General features: G+C 42.2%; 1 pseudogene; it reads left to right on the forward strand.

The window, feature by feature from the left end:
• Positions 1-7,504: 7,504 nt before the first annotated feature.
• LOC148776253 (GSK3B-interacting protein pseudogene) lies at positions 7,505-8,381 on the forward strand (annotated as a pseudogene).
• Positions 8,382-23,404: the final 15,023 nt, after the last annotated feature.

Below are 23,404 nucleotides of genomic sequence, written 5' to 3' on the forward strand. Positions count from 1 at the left end.
AGGATCTTTAGAGACTCAGAAGGAATCTTAGCCTTTCCGTCTTGTGTTGGCTGTCCAAGGAGAAAAGGAAGATTTCATAATCTCTCCATAATTACCAATTGAAATCCTTCTGTTGAAAGATAAATTTCACACCTCCTATCTAGTGGCTAGGGATACAGAATGTCCCTATGCAGAAGGGATGTCAAACAACTTGGACGGTACTTCCAAAAATACTGACTTATGGTGGAGGGGGAAAGATTCTTCTCACTGGCCATTATTGAATTTCCAAAGTTACTCTATAAACTTTCGTGATGAAGAATAAACCACAGGCTCCTGCTACTAAGCATCAGTGCAGTCAATCAATGATAGTGAAATTATTATTTTTAAATTGATGACATGACAATGTCAGGGTAAAAAAATACATTTCAAAGTGGGTGAAACAATGGGTTTTAAAGTCATGTGTTTAAAGGTGTGTTTTCATGATCAACTAAGGGTTTGTTTTTAAAATGATTGTCAGGTTAGAAGAAATTTGCTAACTGATGGTCTGCACAGAAATGAAGTTAGATGTTATACCAAATTAGAGACCTACTAATCCATTTAAGAGCTTCCCTGGTGGCTCCGATGGTAAAGAAGTCCCTGCCAATGCAAGACATGCATGTTCGATCCCTATTTTGGGAAGATCCCCTGAAGAAGTGAATAGCAACCCACTTCAGTATTCTTGCCTGGAGAATTCCATAGATTGCACATCAACAAAAAGCCCTCTAGCGGTGAACCCTTCTTGGTCTGATTTCTAGTGATTTTTCTTCTTCAACATGATGAAGTTGGCTTTAGTCAGTGGGATTGATAGGAAACCAAGTTGTTTGGACGCCTTGTCAGTCACATTAATTGGTGATTGTCCACAAATGACACAAGAATAAACTGTAGCAGCAGCCACTCATTTAAAAAATATATAGTAGCTTTCCCAAAAAGTAATTTAATAAATTTATTTTCATGATTAAAAAATAAATATGCAGAAAGTAAGTACCTAAATAATTTATTTGATTCTGCCTCCTAGCCCGTTAAATCAAAAGTTTATTGAAAACTATTATACTGATGAGAACAGTTGCTCAAAGACTTGAAAACATTCGCAGAGAGATCGATAATCAATTAAAAAACAAGGCAAACGATTTTGAGTGGTCTTTCCAGAATTGATGAACCTACAGGTATTATTGACACTGTTCAGTTGTTGCTGTTTATTCAAGAAGCCAGAGCAGAGTTTGTAGTTACTGAAGAAGTAGACTTCATGAGTATCTGCATGGAACAGCAAGAGGCAAGAATATTTCACTGTTGAGAAAACACTAATACAGTACAACCTGAAGTAGAATCTGCTAATATGTGTTACATCTGATGGTGGGAAAAATATTTGTGGAACAGGAAAAGCCTTCGAAGAACAAATTTACAAAACTAGTGAAAAGGTATTTAAAGTCCATGGTTATTCATCCTATTATTCATCGGCAGGTACTTTGTGGCAAATATTTGAATCCATCATGTTTCAGTGATCAACAGTGTCAACGGTGAACTTAATTTATTCTCATGGACTTAAAAATCATCAGTTCTGTGAATTTTCTTCAGAAATAGAAGCTGAATATACTGACTTTCCCTGCCACACAGCAGTTTGCAATTTTTTCAAGATAGGAGGAGCTGAGATTAACATTTTTCTCTCTGAAACTGTCCTCAACTACTTTGCTCAAACACTGAGTGGCTTTGGAAATTGTTGCAGACTTGATATTGCTTCTTAGTGAGGTCAACCTAAAATTACAAGGCAAAATGGCAATTATGTGAAATTTATTCTGTGATAAAGTCATTTCAACAAACGGAATCACAAGTAATAGCAAGCTGCTCAAGACACTTCCCATGCTGTCAAAAGATAAAACAGGAAGCAGGATGTCCATTCCCACATAAATCTGCAGTAGATATGTTTTCTGAATTATTTCTGAACTGCAGTTCTGGCAGTTTGCTGGATATGGGTGCAAGTGGAAAAAACGGTTCCATATTTCAAAATCCATTTAACTTTTTTTTTTTTTAACTTTGTTTTTAACTTTTAATTGAGGATCTTCCAGGTAATCTCTAATGAGCGGTTAATCTGCAGTGTAATGACATACTAAAAAGTCAAATATTAAGATAAATCTAATTATATAAGAATGCTGCTGCTGCTGCCAAGTCACTTCAGTTGTGTCAGACCCTGTGTGACCCCACGGACAGCAGCCCACCAGGCTCCTCTGTCCATGGAATTCTCTAGGCAGGAATACTGGAGTGGGTTGCCATTTCCTTCTCCATATAAGAATAAATATGCTCAATTAAAATCATAAGTTGTAGATTAATATCAATTAACAATCTTTATCTATATTGAAAAATATTTTCAAAGAATCACTATGTACAACACAGGGAATATAGCTAATATTTTGCAATAACTGTAAATGAAATGTTACCTTTAGAACTGTGAATCAGTGTGTCATACACCAGAAACGTATAATACTGTACATCAACCACACCTCAACAGAAAAAGAAGCAATATGTAATATTTCATTACAGATCAGCACTTACAGATGAAATTTGCAATCAATTTGGATGATAGGGAACACTAAATTTGAGCCCCATCTCATTGACATGTTTTTGTTTTTTTTTAAATTCCATTCTTCCATTCAGTTCAGTTGCTCAGTCGTGTCTGACTCTTTGCGACGCCATGGACTGCAGCACACCAGGCTTCCCTGTCCATCACTAACTCCTGGAGCTTGCTCAAACTCATAGCCATCGAGTCAGTGATGCCATCTGACTATCTCATCCTCTGTTGTCCCCTTCTCCTCCTGTCCCCTTCAATCTTTCCCAGCATCAGGGTCTTTTCATATGAGTCGGTTCTTTGCATCAGGTGGCCAGAGTATTGGAGCTTCAACTTCAGCATCAGTCCTTCCAATGAATATTCAGGACTGATTTCCTTTAGGATGGACTAGTTGGATCTCCTTGCAGTCCAAGGGATTCTCAAGAGTCTTCTTCAACACCACAGTTCAAAAGCATCAATTCTTCAGCGCTCAGCTTTCTTTATGGTCCAACTCTCAGATCCATACATGACTACTGGAAAAACCATAGCTTTAACTAGAAGGACCTTTGTCAGCAAAATAATGTTTCTGCTTTTTAATATGCTGTCTAGGTTGGCTTTTCTTCCAAGGAGCAAGCGTCTTTTAGTTTCATGGCTGCAGTCACCATCTGCACTGATTTTGGAATCCAAGAAAATAAAGTCTGTCACTGTTTCTATTGTTTCCCCATCTATTTGCCGTGAAGTGATGGGACTGGATGCCATGATCTTAGTTTTTTAAATGTTGAGTTTTAAACCAGCCTTTTCATGCTCCTCTTTCACTTTCATCAAGAGGCTCTTTAGTTCCACTTTACTTTCTGCCATAAGGGTGATGTCATCTGCATATCTAAGGTTATTGATATTTCTCCTGGGAATCTTGATTCCAGCTTATGCTTCATCCAGCTCGGCATTTCACATGATGTACTCTGCATACAAGTTAAATAAGCAGAGTGACGATATACAGCCTTGACGTACTCCTTTCCTGATTTGGAACCAGTCTGTTGTTCCATGTCCAGTTCTAACTGTTGCTTCTTGACCTGTATACAGGTTTCTCAGGAGGCAGGTAAGGTGGTCTGGAATTCCCATCTCTTGAGGAATTTTCCACAGTTTGTTGTGATCCACACAGTCAAAGGCTTTGGTGTAATCAATACAACAGAAGTAGAGTTTTTCTGGAACTCTCTTGCTTTTTCTGTGGTCCAACAGATGTTGGCAATTTGATCTCTGGTTCCTTTGCCTTTTCTAAAACCAGCTTGAATGTCTGGAAGTTTACAGTTCATGTACTGTTGAATCCTCTCTTGGAGAATTTTGAGCATTACTTTGCTAGCATGTGAGATGAGTACAATTGAGTGGTAGTTTGAACATTCTTTAGCATTGCCCTTCTTTGGGATTGGAATGAAAACTGACCTTTTCCAGTCCTTTGGTCACTGCTAAGTTTTCAAAATTTGCTGGCATATTGAGTGCAGCACTTTCACAGCATCATCTTTTAGAATCTGAAATAGCTTAACTGGAATTCCATCACCTCAACTACCTTTGTTTGTAGTGATGCTTCCTAAGGCCCACTTGACTTCACATTCCAGGATGTCTGGCTCTAGGTGAGTGATCACACCATCGTGATTATCCGGGCCATGAAAATCTTTTTTGTACAGTTCTTCTGTGTATTCTTGCCACCTCTTCTTAATATCATCTGCTTCTGTTAGGTCCATACCATTTCTGTCCATGATTGTGCCCATCTTTGCATGAAATGTTCCCTTGGAATCTCTAATTTTCTTGAAGAGATCTCTGTCTTTCCCATTCTATTGTTTTCCTCTATTTCTTTGCATTGATCGCTGAGGAAGGCTTACTTATCTCTTCTTGCTATTCTTTGGAACTCTGCATTCAAATGGGTATATCTTTCCTTTTCTCCTTTGCCTTGAGCTTCTCTTCTTTTCTCATCTATTTGTAAGGCCTCCTCAGACAACCATTTTGCCTTTTTGTATTTCTTTTTCTTGGGGATGTTCTTGATCACTGCTTCCTGTACAATGTCACGAACCTCCGTCCATAGTTCTTCAGGTACTCTATCAGCTCTAACCCCTTGAATCTATTTGTCACTTCCACTGTATAACCATGGAATAATTCTTCCATTAGTAGGAAGAATTTGTAATTTCCATATTACAAAAAAAATTGCACTTGATTATTTTTATTATGAACTTCGTAGAAAATTTCGTGGAGATTTATTTTTTCTCTGATTATGTAAGCACTTACATAATATTCTCCATTTTGCCTCTTGGCAACACTAAAACATTTACCGTCTGGTCATTTACAGAAAAAGTTAACTCACTTTTGCTTTTAAGCATCAACATATACACATTTCCCTAGAAATTTTTCAAATTTTTATCTTTTTAAAAATGATAAATGCTCATTGTAAAAATATATAGGAGGAATAGAATAAAGAAGCTACCCTCAGACCCCCTGACCCAGAGATAAGTGTTAGAGATTTTGGGAGTACCTTCTAGAAGTCTTTTTTTGTTCCAATATTTCAAAAAATGTGCCCTTTGGAACACCAGTTGCTCAAGATTACCCTCAAAAAAGAATATGTATGATGTTTCTGGATAATATTTTAACAACTCATAAGTGCAAACCATGATAATTTTGAAAAGCTTGGAAAATATAGAAAAGTTTTTAAAAATCAGTTATTGTTGTTTTTTAAAGTCCTGAAACTGTGGTATCAGGGTTCCCAGTAGGATTTGATGGCATCCTCATGCTGGGTAATTGAGGAGAATTTAATTAAGGATCAAAAAGGGTTGGGATTTGGGGAAAGCTGCAAGGGATGACACGGAGAAGTCAATGGCAAGCCACTCTAGTACTCTTGTCTGGAAAATCCCGTGGATGGAGGAGCCTGGTAGGCTGCAGTCTGTGGGGTAGCTAAGGGTCGGACACGACTGAGCGACTTCACTTTCACTTTTCACTTTCATGCATTGGAGAAGGAAATGGCAACCCACTCCAGTGTTCTTGCCTGGAGAATCCCAGGGATGGGGGAGCCTGGTGGGCTTCCGTCTATGGAGTCACACAGAGTCCAATATGACTGAAGTGACTTAGCAGCAGCAGCAAGGGATGACGGGCTTCCCAGGTGGCGCTAGTGGTAAGGAACCTGCCTGCCAATACAGGAAACCTAAGAGACTTGAATTTGATGCCTCGGTCGGGAAGATCCCTTGGAGGAGGGCATGGCAACACACTCAAGTATTCTTGCCTGGAGAATCCCATGAACAGAAGAGCCTGGCAGGCTACAGTTCATAGGGTCGAACACAGTCATGCACGACTGGAGTGACTTAGCATGCATGCATGCAAGGGATGGCTATTATTCCTGAAGCCAACCCAGCTCTAGGTAAGGGTTAGGAGGGTGGAGTGATTTGTTACTAGAACTTGAGAAGAGTAGTTACTTGGAGAAAATCTGATTTTTTAAAAAAATGTGGCCTTCAGTTGAGAGGATGAAACTGTACCTCTGGGACCCCATAGGAAAAGAGCTGAGTTTTCTCAAGACTGATTTCTGACTGATGCTTCCTACTGGCCAAAACCAGTTCAAAGCCAGTGGACAAGGAAGTCTCTGATTTAATCCATCAGGGCCAGTTCCCCAGGGCACAGAGCAGGGAGGGAAAGGTGAGAGAGGGTGGGCAGGAGCAGACAGAGAAGATGCACGTCACTGCCAAAGGTACCTAAGTTTGTCCCAAACAAGTGCCAGTCTGTGAGTTCACATTGCAGCCAGCCGCCTCGGCTACACACAGGCAAATGAAACCACAGCCTACAGCCCATAGCGTAAGGTAGAAACAAGATAGAAGCAAACTGATGCTCCAAGAGCAGCAAGCTTATTCTGCAGAGTATCAGCTTCCCAGGTGGCACTGGTGGCAAAGAACCCAGCTGCCAGCTCAGGTAGATGTGAGAGACCTGGGTTCCATCCCTGGGTTGGGAAGATCCCTGGAGAAGGGCATGGCCACCCACTCCAGTATCCTTGCTTAGAGAATCCGATGGACAGAGTTGCCTGGTGAGTTACGGTCCGTAGGGTCACAGAGAGGTGGACACGACTGGAGTGACTTCGCACACAGAGAAAGCTAAGTAAACAACTTGCTGACAGCTCCTCCTGACTGAGCATCGTGCAGATGAGTTGAGGGACTAGAATGACTGATAGTGAACTTTGGCTGCCACAGGCTCCCCCCAAGCTGCACATGCAGACCGTGAAGAGGCTTAAAGGACAATCATACCTGCATAGAGAACATTTTTTTAAAGTTTTTTTTTTAATATGGACCATTTAAAAAGTCTGTATCGAATTTATTACAATATTGTTTCTGTTCTTTATGTTTTGGCTTTTTGGCTATGAGGCACGTGGGATCTTAGCTCCCCTACCAGGGATCCAACTGTACCCCCTGCATTGGAAGGTGACGTCTTAACCACTGGACCACCAGGGATGTCCCCGTGCAGAACTCTTGAAGTTTACCTAGAAAGTTAAACCTACTTTCCACCAATCATTTCCCAGCCCCCTCCCTTTATAAGTCGCCACTTTAGAATAAACATCCCAGTCACAAGCCATGGGGGAGACAGGTCTGAACTTTGCCTGCGGTCTCCCTGCTTGTTGTCGTCGTTCAGACACCAAGCGTGTTCAACACTTTGCAGCCCCATGGACTAGAGAATGCCATGCTTCGCTGTCCTTCAGTATCGCCCAGAGTTTGCTGAAACTCATGTCCGTTCAGTTGATGATGCTGTCTAACCATCTCATTCTCTGTCGCCCTCTTCTTTTGCTGTCAATATTTCCCAGCATTAGAGTTGGCTCTTCCCATCAGGTGTCCAAAGTATTGGAGCTTCAGCTTCAGCATCAGTCCTTCCAATGAATATTCAAGGTTGATTTCCTTTAGGATGGACTGATTCACTCCCTGCTTGGCTGCCCTGCAATAAAGCCTTTTTCTTTCAGCAAAAAAAAAAAAATGCCCAAAATGGTATTTGGGCTTTCGTGTGCAGTGGGCAACGAGCCCACTTGCTCTGTTACACAAACACATTTGAATCCCTGGGGTTTTTTTGCATCATGTGGGATTTTAGTTCCCTGACCAAGAATTGAACCCACAGCCCCTAGATTGGAAACACAGAGACTTAAATACTGGCCACCAAGGAAGTCCCTGAATCCATATGCTTAAGACCAGATTTGGGTTCACCATCCTGCTGCTGCTGCTTAGTCACTTCAGTCATGTCCTATGGTCTGCCAGGGTCCTCTGTCCATAGGATTCTCTAGGCAAGAATACTAGAGAGATGCTGGGGGAGGGAGGAGACGAAGGACCGGCGGTGCGCAGAATGGAAACAGACTGTAATCCCATGGAGCTGAGCGGCATGTCAGGATTTGAAGAAGCTGAGCTTAATGGCTTTGAAGGAACTGATATGAAAGACATGAGGCTGGAAGCCGAAGCAGTTGTGAATGATGTTCTCTTTGCTGTTAACACCATCTTTGTCTCAAAAACCCTGGGCTGTGCAGACGATGTGGCCTATATCAATGTGGAAACAAGAGGAAGGAACAGATACTGCCTGGAGCTCACCGAAGCAGGGCTCAGGGTGGTAGGGTATGCTTTCGACCAGGTGGATGATCATTTACAGACTCCCTACCACAAAACAGTCTACTCCCTGTTGGATACACTCAGCCCTGCGTACCAGGAAGCATTTGGAAATGCGCTCTTTCACAGACTGGAAGCTCTGAAAAGAGAGGGACAGTCATGACTAAGCTTTTTTCCTGTTAGAGGGGGCTGCTGCTGGTACACAAAATTGACTTACAGCTTGGCCACCTCATGCGACGAGTTGACTCACTGGAAAAGACTCTGATGCTGGGAAAGGTGGGGGTGGGAGGAGAAGGGGACGACAGAGAATGAGATGGCTGGATGGCATCACCGACTCTGTGGACATGAGTTTGAGTGAACTCTGGGAGTTGGTGATGGACAGGGAGGCCTGGTGTGCTGTGATTCATGGGGTCGCGGAGAGTCGGACACAACTGAGCGACTGAACTGAACTGAACTGAAACTGCTGCATATGGTCATAGCAGAAAATGCATCTTTGATTTTGTATCTTTTTTTTGCTTCAGGTGTAGGCTTTTGATTGATGATTGACTAATGAATTGTCTTTCTTAGTTTCTGATTCATTTAGGAAATCCCAAGGTCACTGCTGTGACACCATCATTAAGACATTCAGATTTCTTCATATTAGTGTATCTCTTCATTTCAGAAACCTAAGCAGTATTTCATTCACTTATTACAGGACTTTGAGGCTGCCAGCACTCTCTCTTACCTAGGAAATTTTAGATTTGCACAAGTAATAGAGGAAATAAAATGACCTAACTTCAGACTTTGATTCAGCTCGCTTAATCAGGGGTTAACTACTAGCTCAGACTAACTTTGTAGTAATTATCTTGCTACTAGCCTTATTGGAAACAAATTATCAACTAGTTTCCCCTGCACAAATTTTTAAATTCACTGCTTCATTGAATCTATTTATATTATTAAAATGGACTGATAAAAATAAGTTCATTATAACGAAGCTAGTATTTACATGAAAAACAGGTACTGAAATAGTACTGTATTCCTTGTTTGCAACAGCCAGCCAACGAAGAGGACAAACCGTTAGCAAATGAATGTAACAGTTACTTGTTTCCAAGATATTTAAGCACATTAACAAATACAGGAACAGGCTCCATTCTCTTCCTAACAGAAAGCATCTTCAGCGTGTGTGATGTAAAAGAAAGGAGATTCTGATTTCCTAGAAAATGATGTTTTGGCCTATGTTGAGTCTTCTTATGAATGTTTGTTTACATGATGTACAGTATATATTCAGAAAGTATTTTTGCTTCAGCATTTACTTTCTATGATGTAGTGCTTTGGTATTCCCACAGCACACCTCCTTCTCAACAGATGTACAGTGTTCTGTCTTGATGCAAAATCTACAATGTCACATGAGCGCATTGCATGGGTTTGAAACCAAAAGGTGAATGAAGCATTCAGAGACTTACTATTTGAAAAAGGGAGACTCTGTATTTTATATTTTATCACAGGTACTAATATTTATAATAAAATAAACTATACCATGCTGCTACATCTTTTCAAGTACATGTTGAATATTAAGAATTGGGAAGTTGTTTTTTTTAATACTAGTCAAAGCAGCAGCTATATAAATGTTGAACTAAAATTCTGCATCTGGACATACCTTCATAATTTGTCATTTGAAGACTTTAATAAATCATTATTAAACAATAGTACTTTTAGACTTTTGAAGATCATGTAGACCAGAGCAAGTTTAAAGTTTGGTTTGGGTCATTATTCATTGTCAGAGTTCATCGGAATGCTTAAATTGTGTTTGACAAATGAATATTCATCCTCAGCTTTATTTTCACATGCTTAAGTGTTTGGGCAATGAAGTCTAACTTCAGCTTGAACTTTCTCATGCTTAATCTCAGGCTAAATGTAAAGGGTATTCGTACAGTTTGAAAAGAATTCTGTTTACTAATTTTGAGTTAAGTATGGAGAAAAGTGATTGTATGTTTAAAGTTGAAAGTGTTCATTTTGTGATAAATATTTGATTCCAAGGGCTTCCATTTTTGGATTCCATGTTGTTCCATTTCATTGTGAAGTGATTATTACTATGAAAGAGCAACAGAGAGAGAAGACATTAATAAAACTACAGATATTAAAACCAAAAAAAATATACTAGAGTGGGTTGCCATGCACTCCTCCAGGGGATCTTCCTGACCCAGGGATCGAACCTGGGTCTCCTACTCTGCCACCAGGGAAACCCACTGTGCTGCTGTTCTTCTCTAGAAAGAGTCAGAATTCCTCAGAGGGTGACAGCACAATTTGTCAGCATATCCAAAAAGGTGAGGCAAGCCTAGAACATCTTGCTGATCTTTAACAGTGAGGGAGCCATCAGTATACTGCCTCAGATGATGTCAGAGAAGGTGCCAAGAGGCGACACAAAGACTCCCACAGCTAGAGCGAACGACAGATTATGCATGAAAAGATAATTACGATCATTGGGATAAGCTCAGCCACAGACAGATCTGTGAAGATTTTTTTAAAATGATAAAGTTTTGCAAAAGGGTCTTGTCATGAACCCATGTATCTGCAATATGTTTACCAAAATTAATTCACTACATAAACCTTATGCTTTGATCATCACACAATACACCTATTAAAAACATAGAAATATACTGTATATATAAAAAATAGAATGTAAATCTATATTAACATGGAAAATAAATCATAAAATATTAAATGGGGTGGTGTGTCTTGGTTGGATGGTGCTCAAAATGAGTTTCCCAGATGGGAGAACAGTGGAAACAGTGACAGACCTTATTTTGGGGGGCTCCAAAATTACTGCAGATGGTGACTGCAGCCATGAAATTAAAAGACGTTTGCTCCTTGGAAGAAAAGTTATGACCAACCTAGACAGAATATTAAAAAGCAGAGACATTACTTTGCCAACAAAGGTCCATCTAGTCAAAGCTATGGTTTTTCCAGTGGTCATGTATGGATGTGAGAGTTGGACTGTGAAGAAAGCTGATGGCCGAAGAATTGATGCTTTTGAACTGTGGAGCTGGAGAAGACTCTTGAGAATCCCTTGGACTGCAAGGAGTTCCAACCAGCTCATCCTAAAGGAGATTAGTCCTGGGTGTTCATTGGAAGGACTGATGCTGAAGCTGAAACTCCAGTACTTTGGCTACCTGATGGGCAGAACTGACTCATTTGAAAAGACCCTGATGCTGGGAAAGACTGAAGGCGGGAGGAGAAGGGGATGACAGAGGATGAGATGGTTGGATGGCATCACCGACTGGATGGACTTGAGTTTGAGTAAACTCCGGGAGTTGGTGATGGACTGGGAGGCCTGGTGTGCTGCAGTCCATGGGGTCGCAAAGAGTCAGACACGACTGAGTGCCTGAACTGAACTGAAAGGAAAAGGTGCGCCCATGCTGGCCTGTGTAACCTGGGGCTTGATTTGTCCACTTGGTTCTGGAGAATCAGGAAGGGGCTTCCTCCTCTGGGTCAGTTTTGGGGGCTCCATGAGCACTCTCCCTTCAGCCCTTCACCGCCAACTGTGGCCCCAGTGGCTCCTGCACCCTCCCAGGAGTCACGCCCCCACCTCGAAACTCCCTCAGCGGAGTCTGCTCATCAGGATATTGAGGTCCCCTTGGGAGAGTATAGGGTGCACAGTGACTGGGGTGCGTGGTTGAGAGAGGCTCGCAAACCCACCCCCATCCTCCCTGCCCCCATCCTCCCATCCCCACCCCTCATCCTCCCCGCCCCCATCCTCCCCGCCACAAGTGTGGAGCCTGTAAATGAGTGTGTGAGACAGTGCTTCCCAGAGTTGCACTCGTGAGCAGCGTACTGTCGCAAGGGGAACGCTGGTACTTTCCTGGAATTCCAGCCCACCCCGACCCCATCACCCCCAGCCCAGTATTCTTGCCTGGAGAATTCCGTGGACAGGGGAGCCTGGCGGGCTACAGTCTAAAGGGTCTCAAAAAGTCAGACAGGACTGAGTGTCTAACACCTCGCAGGATCCATTCTTCCCCCATGGACGCAGATTGGTGTGGCAGGAGCAAGAGAATGGTATCAAGACTCAGAGCCCTGTCTTGCTGCCTGTTGTCTGAGGCCCGAAATGTTCTGAACCTTCCAGAGCCCCAGCTTCCTCATCTGATAAACACGATGATAAAACTCCTTTTCTCTTAAGGTTAGTGTGAGTGAAAGAGGAAACAGAACAGGCTCTATGCTGAAAGCAGGACTCCATCTTGGGCCGGACTGTGGACTTTGAGCTAAAGCCCAGTATCTATGGAAATGACGTACCAACTGGAAAATCAGGGCCCCAAAAGGAAGAGCGCCAGGGCTCTCTATCGCCTCAAAGAATACCCTAATTATCTGTGTAACCACATAGAATCATGCATTCTATTATGCTTATTGGGGTACAACCACAAGCCCATTGATAACTGTCCACTGTTAACCACCTAGGCTTAAGGCATATGAATCACGGGTTGACTTTGATTGTATCTTTCTTTTTCCTTTGCTCAGACTAGTTTCAGGGAATTTGGGGAGGTGGGTTTGGGCAGGGACGCCTGAGGGTATACAGGTTTTCATAAAAACTGGTCGGGGTGCTTGGCTAAGAGGAGACTCTGCCTTGGGCCCGTAAGTGTAGTAAACTGCACTCCACTGTCTGCATTGTCCTTCAGAGTGAATTTGTTCCCCGGAACACATGGCTACAACATGACGATTAAATAACCCCATATATTTAGAGCACCTTGCTCAGGGAGTAGCCACCCACCCTTCCTGGGTGTTGGTATCTGTCTTCCATATTCACATTACAAAATACAGTACTTACCACAGAAATCTGCACCTTGCTTAGTTGTGTGTGTGTGTGTGTGTGTGTGTGTGCGCTCAGTCCTGTCAGACTCTCTGACTCCACAGACGGCAGCCCGCCAGGCTCCTCTGTCCGCAGAATTTTCCAGGCAATAATACTTGAGTGGGTTGCTATTTCCTTCTTCAGGAGATGTTCCTGGCCCAAGGATCAGACCTGACTCTCTTGCATCTCCTGCATTGGCAGGTGGATACCTAGGGAAGCCCCACTAAGTCATTGGTGTCATTAATGAAATTCTGGGACTCTGAAGGGCAAAGACTAAATTTAAACTTAGTTCTATGCTGGTTTTGCAACAGCTGTGTCTTGGAATGAATGAATGGAATAAATGAATGACACATTTATTCATTATCCCGAGTGTTCCAGCTATGAAGAATAGGAGACTGTTTGGATAGGTATCTTTTTGTTTTTATAAGCTTTTTGGAAGTTGGGGATAATTTACAGGAAACACACCTACGATCCACACAGAATCCTGACCAGGATGATGTAGAAATTGAGTCTATGGCCAAGAATTAGATAAGCAAATAAACATTTATTTTTTATTTATTTACTTATTTATTTGGATGGGCTGGATCTTAGGTATGGCTTGTGAGGCATAGTTCCCAGACCAGGGATTGATCCCAGGCCTCCTGCATTGGGAGCAAGGAGTCTTAATCAATGAATCACCAGGGAGGTGTCTAAGTAAATATTTGGATCTTAAATAAAATACTTGGTTTGGGCTATGGGTGGTACATCAAGGAAGCTAAGGCAAAATAATCATGATACAGTAAAAACCATTTTTTCTCAACCAGAAATTTCAAAAAAATCAATTTTTTCAACAACTGCAAGCTTTTCATCAAACTAACTTCTTGTTATCACGAGCTGGAAGAGTTAGCTTGTTCTGGTGACAAACATTTTTCAAGTTTGTTGTGCAGTCAAAGCCTGTGTGGACAGACTTGTACGTTGCTGATGCTGCTGAACATGGAGGGAAAGTAAAAATTTGCTGCCTTGTTTCCAATCAGCCAGGAATGTCCTGTAAAGGAGAATTGTTAATAGAAGAGCTGCTACTTGTGCATAGAATGCAACTCCTGCTTCATCAGTCTGAATGGCATCTCGCCACACATTGAACAGCAGGCTCTCTCCTCTCAGATGAGGCACTTGTACTGCTGGGAGGACAGCAAATAGAGCCCGGCAATTAAATGGAGATTTCAGAAAGATAAGCAGACTCTACTGACTTCAAGATTCAGAGCACATCTATTGAAATTCCAAAATTAATTTCAAGAAGAGCAAACTCTGAAACCACACTGAGTGAGTCACTTCCTGCCTCTTGCCCACTCGTGTTCCCATGTGAACTAACAGACGTAGCTCTTATGTGACACTGGATGTCTGCTTGTCCTTTGGTTGAAATGATCAAGTAAGTGAACCTTGGGAAGACACACTGTGATGCAGAAAGTGACCATACTTTAGCCTGTCGATATTCAAGGGTTTGGCTGTGAGCGTGAAGAGAGATCAGGTGAGGGGGTGTCATGACTTAGAAAAGAGCAGTGTTGGGCCCTGTTGAGAATATTTTATTTTTTTAACACATTAAGGATAACTTTTATTAAAAACAGAAATATTTATATGTATGTATATGTTGCAGCCCTTAAGGAAAAATAACAAAGTCCCTTTATTTGAAATTCAGTGTAAACAGGTATATAATTTTAAACTATAAATTCATAGGTTTTTTTCTTTCTTATTTAAATGATGTAAAAGCTTCTGTCCTTTTCAAAGGCATCTGTGTCTTTGAATTTCAGTAACTTCACAGTAATTTCTTCACTAGTCTGTTTGTTGTTTAGTTCCTAAGTTGTATCTGACTCTTTTTCGACTTCATGGACTGCAGCCTGCCAGGCTCCTCTGTGGGTTTTCCCAGGCAAGAATACTGGAGTGGGTTGCCATTCCCTTCTCCAGGAAATATTTTAAAATGCTTTTTAAAGTTTTAGGTATACAAGCAAGGGATATATACGTTCAATGAAGAAATCTTAGAAAGTGTTGTTGTTCAGTTGCCCAGTCGTTTCTGATTCTTATTCCGTGACACTGATTCTGATTCACTGACCCCATGGACTGCAGCACGCCAGACCTCCCTGTCCCTCACTCCGTCCTGGAGTTTGCCCAAGTTCATCTCCGTTGCATCAGTGATGCCATCCAACCATCTCATCCTCTGATGCCCCCTTCTCCTGCCCTCAATCTTTCCCAGTATTAGGGTCTTTTCCAGTGAGTCAGCTGTTCACATCAGGTGACCAAAATATTGGAGCTTCAGCTTCAGCATCAGTCCCTCCAATGACTATTCAGGGTTTAGAAAATACAGGTAAGCAAAAGGAAGAAAACAGAAGTCACCCACAACCCTACTACCCAAGAGAACTGCTGTCAGCATTTTGAAGTTGACATAGGTTTGAAAGATGATCACAGAGGCTGACGTGTGGTTACCAGTGCAAACTGTAGGGCCCAAGCCCTACTCCTCAGTAATGAGGCATTGAGTAAGCTATTTGGCTACTTTACATCTCAGATTCTTTATCTGTAAAATGGAGAAAATAATACTACCTTGCTCAAAGTATATGGGTCAGTTCAGTTCAGTTCAGTCGCTCAGTCGTGTCCGACTCTCCGCGACCCCATGAATCACAGCACGCCAGGCCTCCCTGTCCATCACCAACTCCTGGAGTTCACTCAAACTCATGTCCACAGAGTCGGTGATGCCATCCAGCCATCTCATTCTCTGTCGTCCCCTTCTCTTCCCGCCCCCAACCTTTCCTAGCATCAGAGTCTTTCCCAGTGAGTCAACTCGTCACATGAGGTGGCCAAAGTATTGCAGTTTCAGCTTTAGCATCAGTCCTTCCAAGGAACACCCAGGATAATGGACTGGTTGGATCTCCTTGCAGTCCAAGGGACTCTCAAGAGTCTTCTCCAACACCACAGTTCAAAAGCATCAATTCTTCGGCGATCAGCTTTCTTCACAGTCCAATGCTCACATCCATACATGACCACGGGAAAAACCATAGCCTTGACTAGACGGACCTTGGTTGGCAAAGTAATGTCTCTGATTTTTAATATCCTATCAAGGTTGGTCATAACTTTCCTTCCAAGGAGTAAGCGTCTTTTAATTTCCTGGCTGCAATCAGCATCTGCACTGATTTTGGAGCCCCCAAAAATAAAGTCTGACACTGTTTCCACTGTTTCCCTGTCTATTTCCCATGAAGTGATGGGACCAGATGCCATGATCTTAGTTTTCTGAATGTTGAGCTTCAAGCCAACCTTTTCACTTTCCTCTTTCACTTTCATCAAGAGGCTTTTTAGTTCCTCTTCACTTTCTGCCATAAGGGTGGTGTCATCTGCATATCTGAGGTTATTGATATTTCTCCCGGCAGTCTTGATTCCAGCTTGTGCTTCTTCCAGCCCAGCGTTCCTCATGATGTACTCTGCATAGAAGTTAAATAAGCAAGGTGACAATATACAGCCTTGACGTACTCCTTTTCCTATTTGGAACCAGTCTGTTTTTCCATGTACGGGAGTTCATATTTCTAAAGCACTTAGAACAAGGGTATGAGGGAACTTTCTGGTGTAATGAATAATGTTTAAACCTCGGGAGACATTTGAATTTACACAGATATATGAGTTTGTCTAAACTCTGAAAATTTTACACTTTTAAGGTTTATGTATTTCATTATATGTAAATTTTATTTTAGATGAATAAGCACTGGAAGAAAATATTGAAATGCTGTTAATGATGTACATGCTAAACTATTTAGGGGAGAATATACTGGTATGGAGAAGGGGTGACAGAGGATGAGATGGTTGGATGGCAACAGTACTGGCGTGTGTAATTTACTTTGAAATATATCGAAAAATGAGGTAGATTGATGGATGAATAGAGGGTTACATAGATGGAATCTAATAGTTAGAAATACAATAAAGCAAGTATACTAAAATGCTAATGTTAGAATTGTGGTAGTGTTCATCATAAAATTCTTTTAACTTTTGGTATTTTTCACAATAAAAATTTTTATAATAATATATAAAACATGGGGAAAAGAATATATACTGTGGTACTGTTTAACTTGCTCTTTTTGCTCTAAGATGTATCATGATAGTTCTATGTTGTTAGTCTTTTCTATAATCATTATAATATCATATTCTATAGATTAATGAAATTAACCACTATTACATATTTCAATTAATTCTGGATTCATTACAAAGCAGTGAGAAGAATGCTTCATGAATGAACTGTCATTAATACCCTCAAAGACTTTAGAGAAAACATTTTATCCATAAAACTAGAATAAGACACACTTAAAAAAATTAGGGTCCTGGGGAGGGAGGGATAAATTAGGAGTTTGGGATTAACAGATTCACACTAGTATATATAAAACAAATAAAAAGAACCTACTGTATAGCATAGGGAACTATATTCAATATCTTGTAATAACCTATAAAGAATATATATATGTAAATGTGTATGTATATGGGGCTTCTCTGGTGGCTCAGTGATCTCGAAATATATTGATTAGAGGTCATACATAAGTAGTAAATTTATAAAGAAAAGCAAAAGAATAGCTAACATACAATTCAGGGAAGTGGTTACTTTCGGTAGGGGATGGTGGGGGGAACCATTGGAGCCCCCCCAACAGGGTTTCTGAGGTACTGGGGTGATAGGCACACAGGTGTATGATCTCTCTTCCTGTTTCCTTGGCACGTTGGTCTCAGGCAGCAATCTGTATTCCAAACCTTCCCGAAGCCTGCTCTCAGCTGTGTGTCTGCCTCTGAGAAGAACTTGGTGATCCTCGTCACACCAGGCCCGATCATGCAGGTGTTGTGTCCATGCTTGTTGGCTTATTAAAAAGTTGGTTGGGGACTTCCCTGGCGGTCCAGCGGTTAGGACTCTGAGCTTCTATTGCAGGGCGTGCGGGTTCTATCCCTGATCAGAGAACTAAGATGCTGCACAACAAGGTTGAAATAATAATAATAAAAACCTGGTTGGATACACAGTTGGGAAAGCTATGGTGCCTGGGGAAAAAAATGATTAGAACTTGGGACTGGTCCCAACCAGTGGTCTGGGCTGGGGGGGATTAATAGGCAAGAATTGGAGCTGCTGAGTTGAAACCAAAATCAAACTCTAGAGAGAAATGTGGGCAGGAGTGCAGTGCAGGTTTCTTTCTTTTTTTTTTTGGCCATAGAAATTGCAGGGGATGGCATTGTCCTGAGTGGGAAGCCTAACGGAGGATCTGCCCAGTATAAGGAGGGGATAAGCCAGTCAAGAAGAGTCTCTCCTCCACCTGTGGCAGGAGCCAGTCCTCAAAATGGCAAGTCATCCCCCACCTGGCTTGGGATGGATCCGTCACGGAATCAGTATTGTTCCAAATGCCAAACCGTGTCTTGGCACATGACTGCTTTTGCAGGAGTCTACATTTACACATAGTTATGATATTATCTAGAGTTTTGCCAAGAGAATGCACTGGTCATAGCAAACACCCTCTTCCAACAACACAAGAGAAGACTCTACAAATGGACATCACCAGATGGTCAACACCGAAATCAGATTGATTGTATTCTTTGTAGCCAAAGATGGAGAAGCTCTATACAGTTAGCAAAAACAAGACTGGGAGCTGACTGTGGCTCAGATCATGAACTCCTTATTGCCAAATTCAGACTTAAATTGAAGAAAGTGGGGAAAACCACTAGACCATTCAGATATGACCTAAATCAAATCCCTTATGATTATACAGTGGAAGTGAGAAATAGATTTAAGGGACTAGATCTGATAGATAGAGTGCCTGATGAACTATGGACGGAGGTTTGTGACATTGTACAGGAGACAGGGACCAAGACCATCCCATGGAAAAGAAATGCAAAAAAGCAAAATGGCTGTCTGGGGAGGCCTTACAAATAGCTGTGAAAAGAAGAGAAGTGAAAAAAGCAAAGGAGTAAAGGAAAGATATAAGCATCTGAATGCAGAGTTCCAAAGAAAAGCAAGGAGAGATAAGAAAGCCTTCCTCAGCGATCAATGCAAAGAGAGGAAAACAACAGAATAGGAAAGATTAGAGATCTCTTCAAAAAAATTAGAGATACCAAGGGAACATTTCATGCAAAGATGGGCTCGATAAAGGACAGAAATGGTATGGACCTAACAGAAGCAGACGATATTAAGAAGAGGTGGCAAGAACACACAGAAGAACTGTACAAAAAAGATTTTCATGGCCCAGATAATCACGGTGTGATCACTCACCTAGAGCGAGACATCTTGGAATGTGAAGTCAAGTGGGCCTTAGAAAGCATCACTATGAACAAAGCCAGTGGAAGTGATGGAATTCCAGTTGAGCTATTTCAAATCCTGAAAGATGATGCTGTGAAAGTGCTGCGCTCACTATGCCAGCAAATTTGGAAAACTCAGCAGTGGCCACAGGACTGGAAAAGGTCAGTTTTCATTCCAATCCCAAAGAAAGGCAATGCCAAAGAATTCTCAAACTACCGCACAATTGCACTCATCTCACACGCTAGTAAAGTCATGCTCAAAATTCTCCAAGCCAGGCTTCAGCAATACGTGAACCGTGAACTTCCAGATGTTCAAGCTAGTTTTAGAAAAGGCAGAGGAACCAGAGATCAAATTGACAATATCCACTGGATCATGGAAAAAGCAAGAGTTCCAGAAAAACATCTATTTCTGCTTTATTGCCTATGCCAAAGCCTTTGACTGTGTGGATCACAATAAACTGTGGAAAATTCTGAAAGGTCTGGAATACCAGACCACCTGACCTGCCTCTTGAGAAACCTGTATGCAGGTCAGGAAGCACCAGTTAGAACTGGACATGGAACAACAGACTGTTTCCAGATAGGAAAAGGAGTACGTCAAGGCTGTATATTGTCACCCTGCTTATTTAACTTCTATGCAGAGTACATCATGAGGAACGCTGGGCTGGAAGAAGCACAAGCTGGAATCAAGACTGCCGGGAGAAATATCAATAACCTCAGATATGCAGATGACACCACCCTTATGGCAGAAAGTGAAGAGGAACTAAAAAGCCTCTTGATGAAAGTGAATGAGGAGAGTGAAAAAGTTGGCTTGAAGCTCAACATTCAGAAAACTAAGATCACGGCATCTGGTCCCATCACTCTACGGGAAATAGACAGGGAAACAGTGGAAACAGTGTCAGACTTTATTTTTTGGGGCTCCAAAATCACTGCAGATGCTGACTGCAGCCATGAAATGAAAAGACGTTTACTCCTTGGAAGGAAAGTTATGACCAACTTAGATAGCATATTAAAAATCAGAGACATTACTTTGCCAACCAAGGTCCGCATAGTCAAGGCTATGGTTTTTCCCATGGTCATGTATGGATGTGAGAGTTGGACTGTGAAGAAAGCTGAGCACCGAAGAATTGATGCTTTTGAACTGTGGTGTTGGAGAAGGCTCTTGAGAGTCCCTTATACTGCAAGGAGATCCAACCAGTCCATTCTAAAGGAGATCAGTCCTAGGTGTTCATTGGAAGGACTGATGCTAAAGCTGAAACTCCAATACTTTGGCCACCTCATGCGAAGAGTTGGCTCACTGGAAAAGACTCTGATGCTGGGAGGGATTGGGGGCAGGAGGAGAAGGGGACGACAGAGAATGAGATGGCTGGATGGCATCACCGACTGGATGGACGTGAGTTTGAGTGAACTCCAGGAGTTGGTGATGGACAGGGAGGCCTGGCGTGCTGTGATTCATGGGGTCACAAAGGGTCGGACACGACTGAGTGACTGAACTGAACTGATGATATTATTTCATTTAAAAATGAGCATATGGAAACCTGCAGGCCAAAATCAATTCTCAGTCCCTACAAATCAGCCACCTGGTGAGGTGGGGCTGCATAGTCAGCCTCACAATGCATTTCAGCACAGCCGCCCAATCTACAGCCACGCTGCTAGACACACCAAATGCCAACAACCCATTATCTTTGTGAGCGCTAGAATGTGGGAAGAGCCAACAGTCATTCATAACCAGGTGCACTGAGGCATTCCCTGACAAACCGGTGGTTAGGACTCAGTGTTTTCACTGCAGTGACCTGACTCCTGGTTGGGGAGCCAGGATCCCACAAACGGTTCAGGATGGTGAAAAAAAGAGAAAACCGAGTGTGCTGTGTTGAAGGGCCATCAGGTTTCATAGGGTCATTTGGGATAAGAAAAGAAGGATATGACAAAGAATGAGACAGTCTTCCTGTGTTTATGTTACAAACTGCCTCCAAATACAGCGTTCCATAGATGCTTTTGAGAAACATTACTTCCTGCATGGTTCCAGGCGCCCAGCAGGCCTATGGAGTAGATAATACTACCGTGTTACACAGACAATGCACATGAGGCCCAGAGTCGCTGAGAACTTACCCGAGTGCACAGCTAGTAAGGGGTGAAGTTTGGATTTGAACCCAGGCAGTCTGACACATGGGAAATAAATGGAAAAACAGTGGAAACAGTGTCAGACTTTATCTTTTTGGGCTCCAAAATCACTGCAGATGCTGACTGCAGCCATGAAATTAAAAGACGCTTACTCCTTGGAAGGAAAGTTATGACCAACCTAGATAGTATATTAAAAAGCAGAGACATTACTTTGCCAACAAAGGTCCGTCTAGTCATGGCTATGGTTTTTCCCGTGGTCCTGTATGGATGTGAGAGTTGGACTGTGAAGAAAGCTGATCACCGAACAATTGATGCTTTTGAACTGTGGTGCTGGAGAAGACTCTTGAGAGTCCCTTGGACTGCAAGGAGATCCAACAGTCCATTCTAAAGGAGATCAGTCCTGGGTGTTCATTGGAAGGACTGATGCTAAAGCTGAAACTGCAATACTTTGGCCACCTCATGCGACGAGTTGACTCACTGGAAAAGACTCTGATGCTGGGAAAGGTTGGGGGCGGGAGGAGAAGGGGACGACCGAGAATGAGACGGCTGGATGGCATCACCGACTCTGTGGACATGAGTTTGAGTGAACTCCGGGAGTTGGTGATGGACAGGGAGGCCTGGCGTGCTGTGATTCATGGGGTCGCAAAGAGTCGGACATGACTGAGCGACTGAACTTAACTGAGTCTGACACAAGACTCCATGCTTTAAAAAAAGTTTTTTTTAAATTTATTTTTGGCTGCGCTGGTCTGCTGCTGTGTGTGGGCTTTCTCTTGTTGCAGTGAGCAGGGGGCTCCTCTTGTGTTGAGCACAGGCTCTAGGCACCTGGGTCTTCAGTAGTTGCAGCACGCAGGCTCAGTAGTTGGGGTTTGAAGGCTCTAGGGCACAGGCTCAGTGATTGTGATACATGGGCTGAGTTGCCTCCCCGCTACGATGTGGGATCTTCCTGGACTAGGTATTGAACCTGCATCCCCTGCATTACAAGGTGGATTCTTAACCTCTGGGCCACCAGGGAAGCCCAAGACTCCACGCTTTTAATCATTACAAGTTGCCTCTTGGTTCAAACAAGGACATTGATGCTTAAGGTGAAGACTCAGAAGAGAACAAATCTTTCTTAGAAACATACACCAAATGAAAGGGTTAGAAAATCAATTTTGCCTCTACATATCTAAACCATATATTTATGCTGCTGCTGCTAAGTCACTTCAGTTGTGTCCGACGCTGTGTGACCCCATAGATGGAAGCCCACCAGGCTCCCCTGTCCCTGGGATTCTCCAGGCAAGAACACTGGAGTGTGTTGCCATTTCCTTCTCCAGTGTGTGAAAGTGAAAAGTGGAAGTGAAGTCACTCAGTCGTGTCCGACCCATAGCGACCCCACGGACTGCAGCCCACCAGGCTCCTCCATCCATGGGATTTTCTAGGCAAGAGTACTGGAGTGGCTTGCCATTGCCTTCTCCAGTACATTTATATATAATATATATTTATATATACATTATATATAAATGTTATGTATAATGTATATACATTATATATATAAACATATTATATGTAATGTATTTTATATATATTTATATATATAAAATCTGACTGGTTTACTGGTACAGCCCTGGAACCTAGTACAGTGACTGGCACATAGGAGACAATAAATTTTGCTAAATGAGGATGTGAGTGAATGCATAAAGTAGTTCAAAGTGTGCATTAATGTGTGAATGGTATTCTAGACAGGGAGGGAGGTATCATTTTTTGAATCTCTTCTCCTTGTAGAAGGGAATCAATAAATAATAAATGTCCTTGGGAATCAATAAATGTCCTTGTAGGACATTGTGTTTTCTGGAGTCACTTGATTTAACCTCTCTAACTCTATAAGGTGTATGTTCAATTCCAGGTCAGGACCCATTTCACCATCCAACATGCAAGTTACTAAAGGGCTTTCGGGTAACCCAGAACTCCTCTTTATCAGCCCCAAGAGTTCAGCTTTCCCTGGACACACCAATCACCTAGTTCTCTGGTGTTTCAATCTCATTTCTAGCATTCCATAATCCCTGCCCATGG

This window comes from Moschus berezovskii, chromosome 11 (genome assembly GCF_049115385.1).
Source record: "Moschus berezovskii isolate FMDL1 chromosome 11, NW_MosBer_1.0, whole genome shotgun sequence".
Taxonomy (NCBI): Eukaryota; Metazoa; Chordata; class Mammalia; order Artiodactyla; family Moschidae; genus Moschus; species Moschus berezovskii.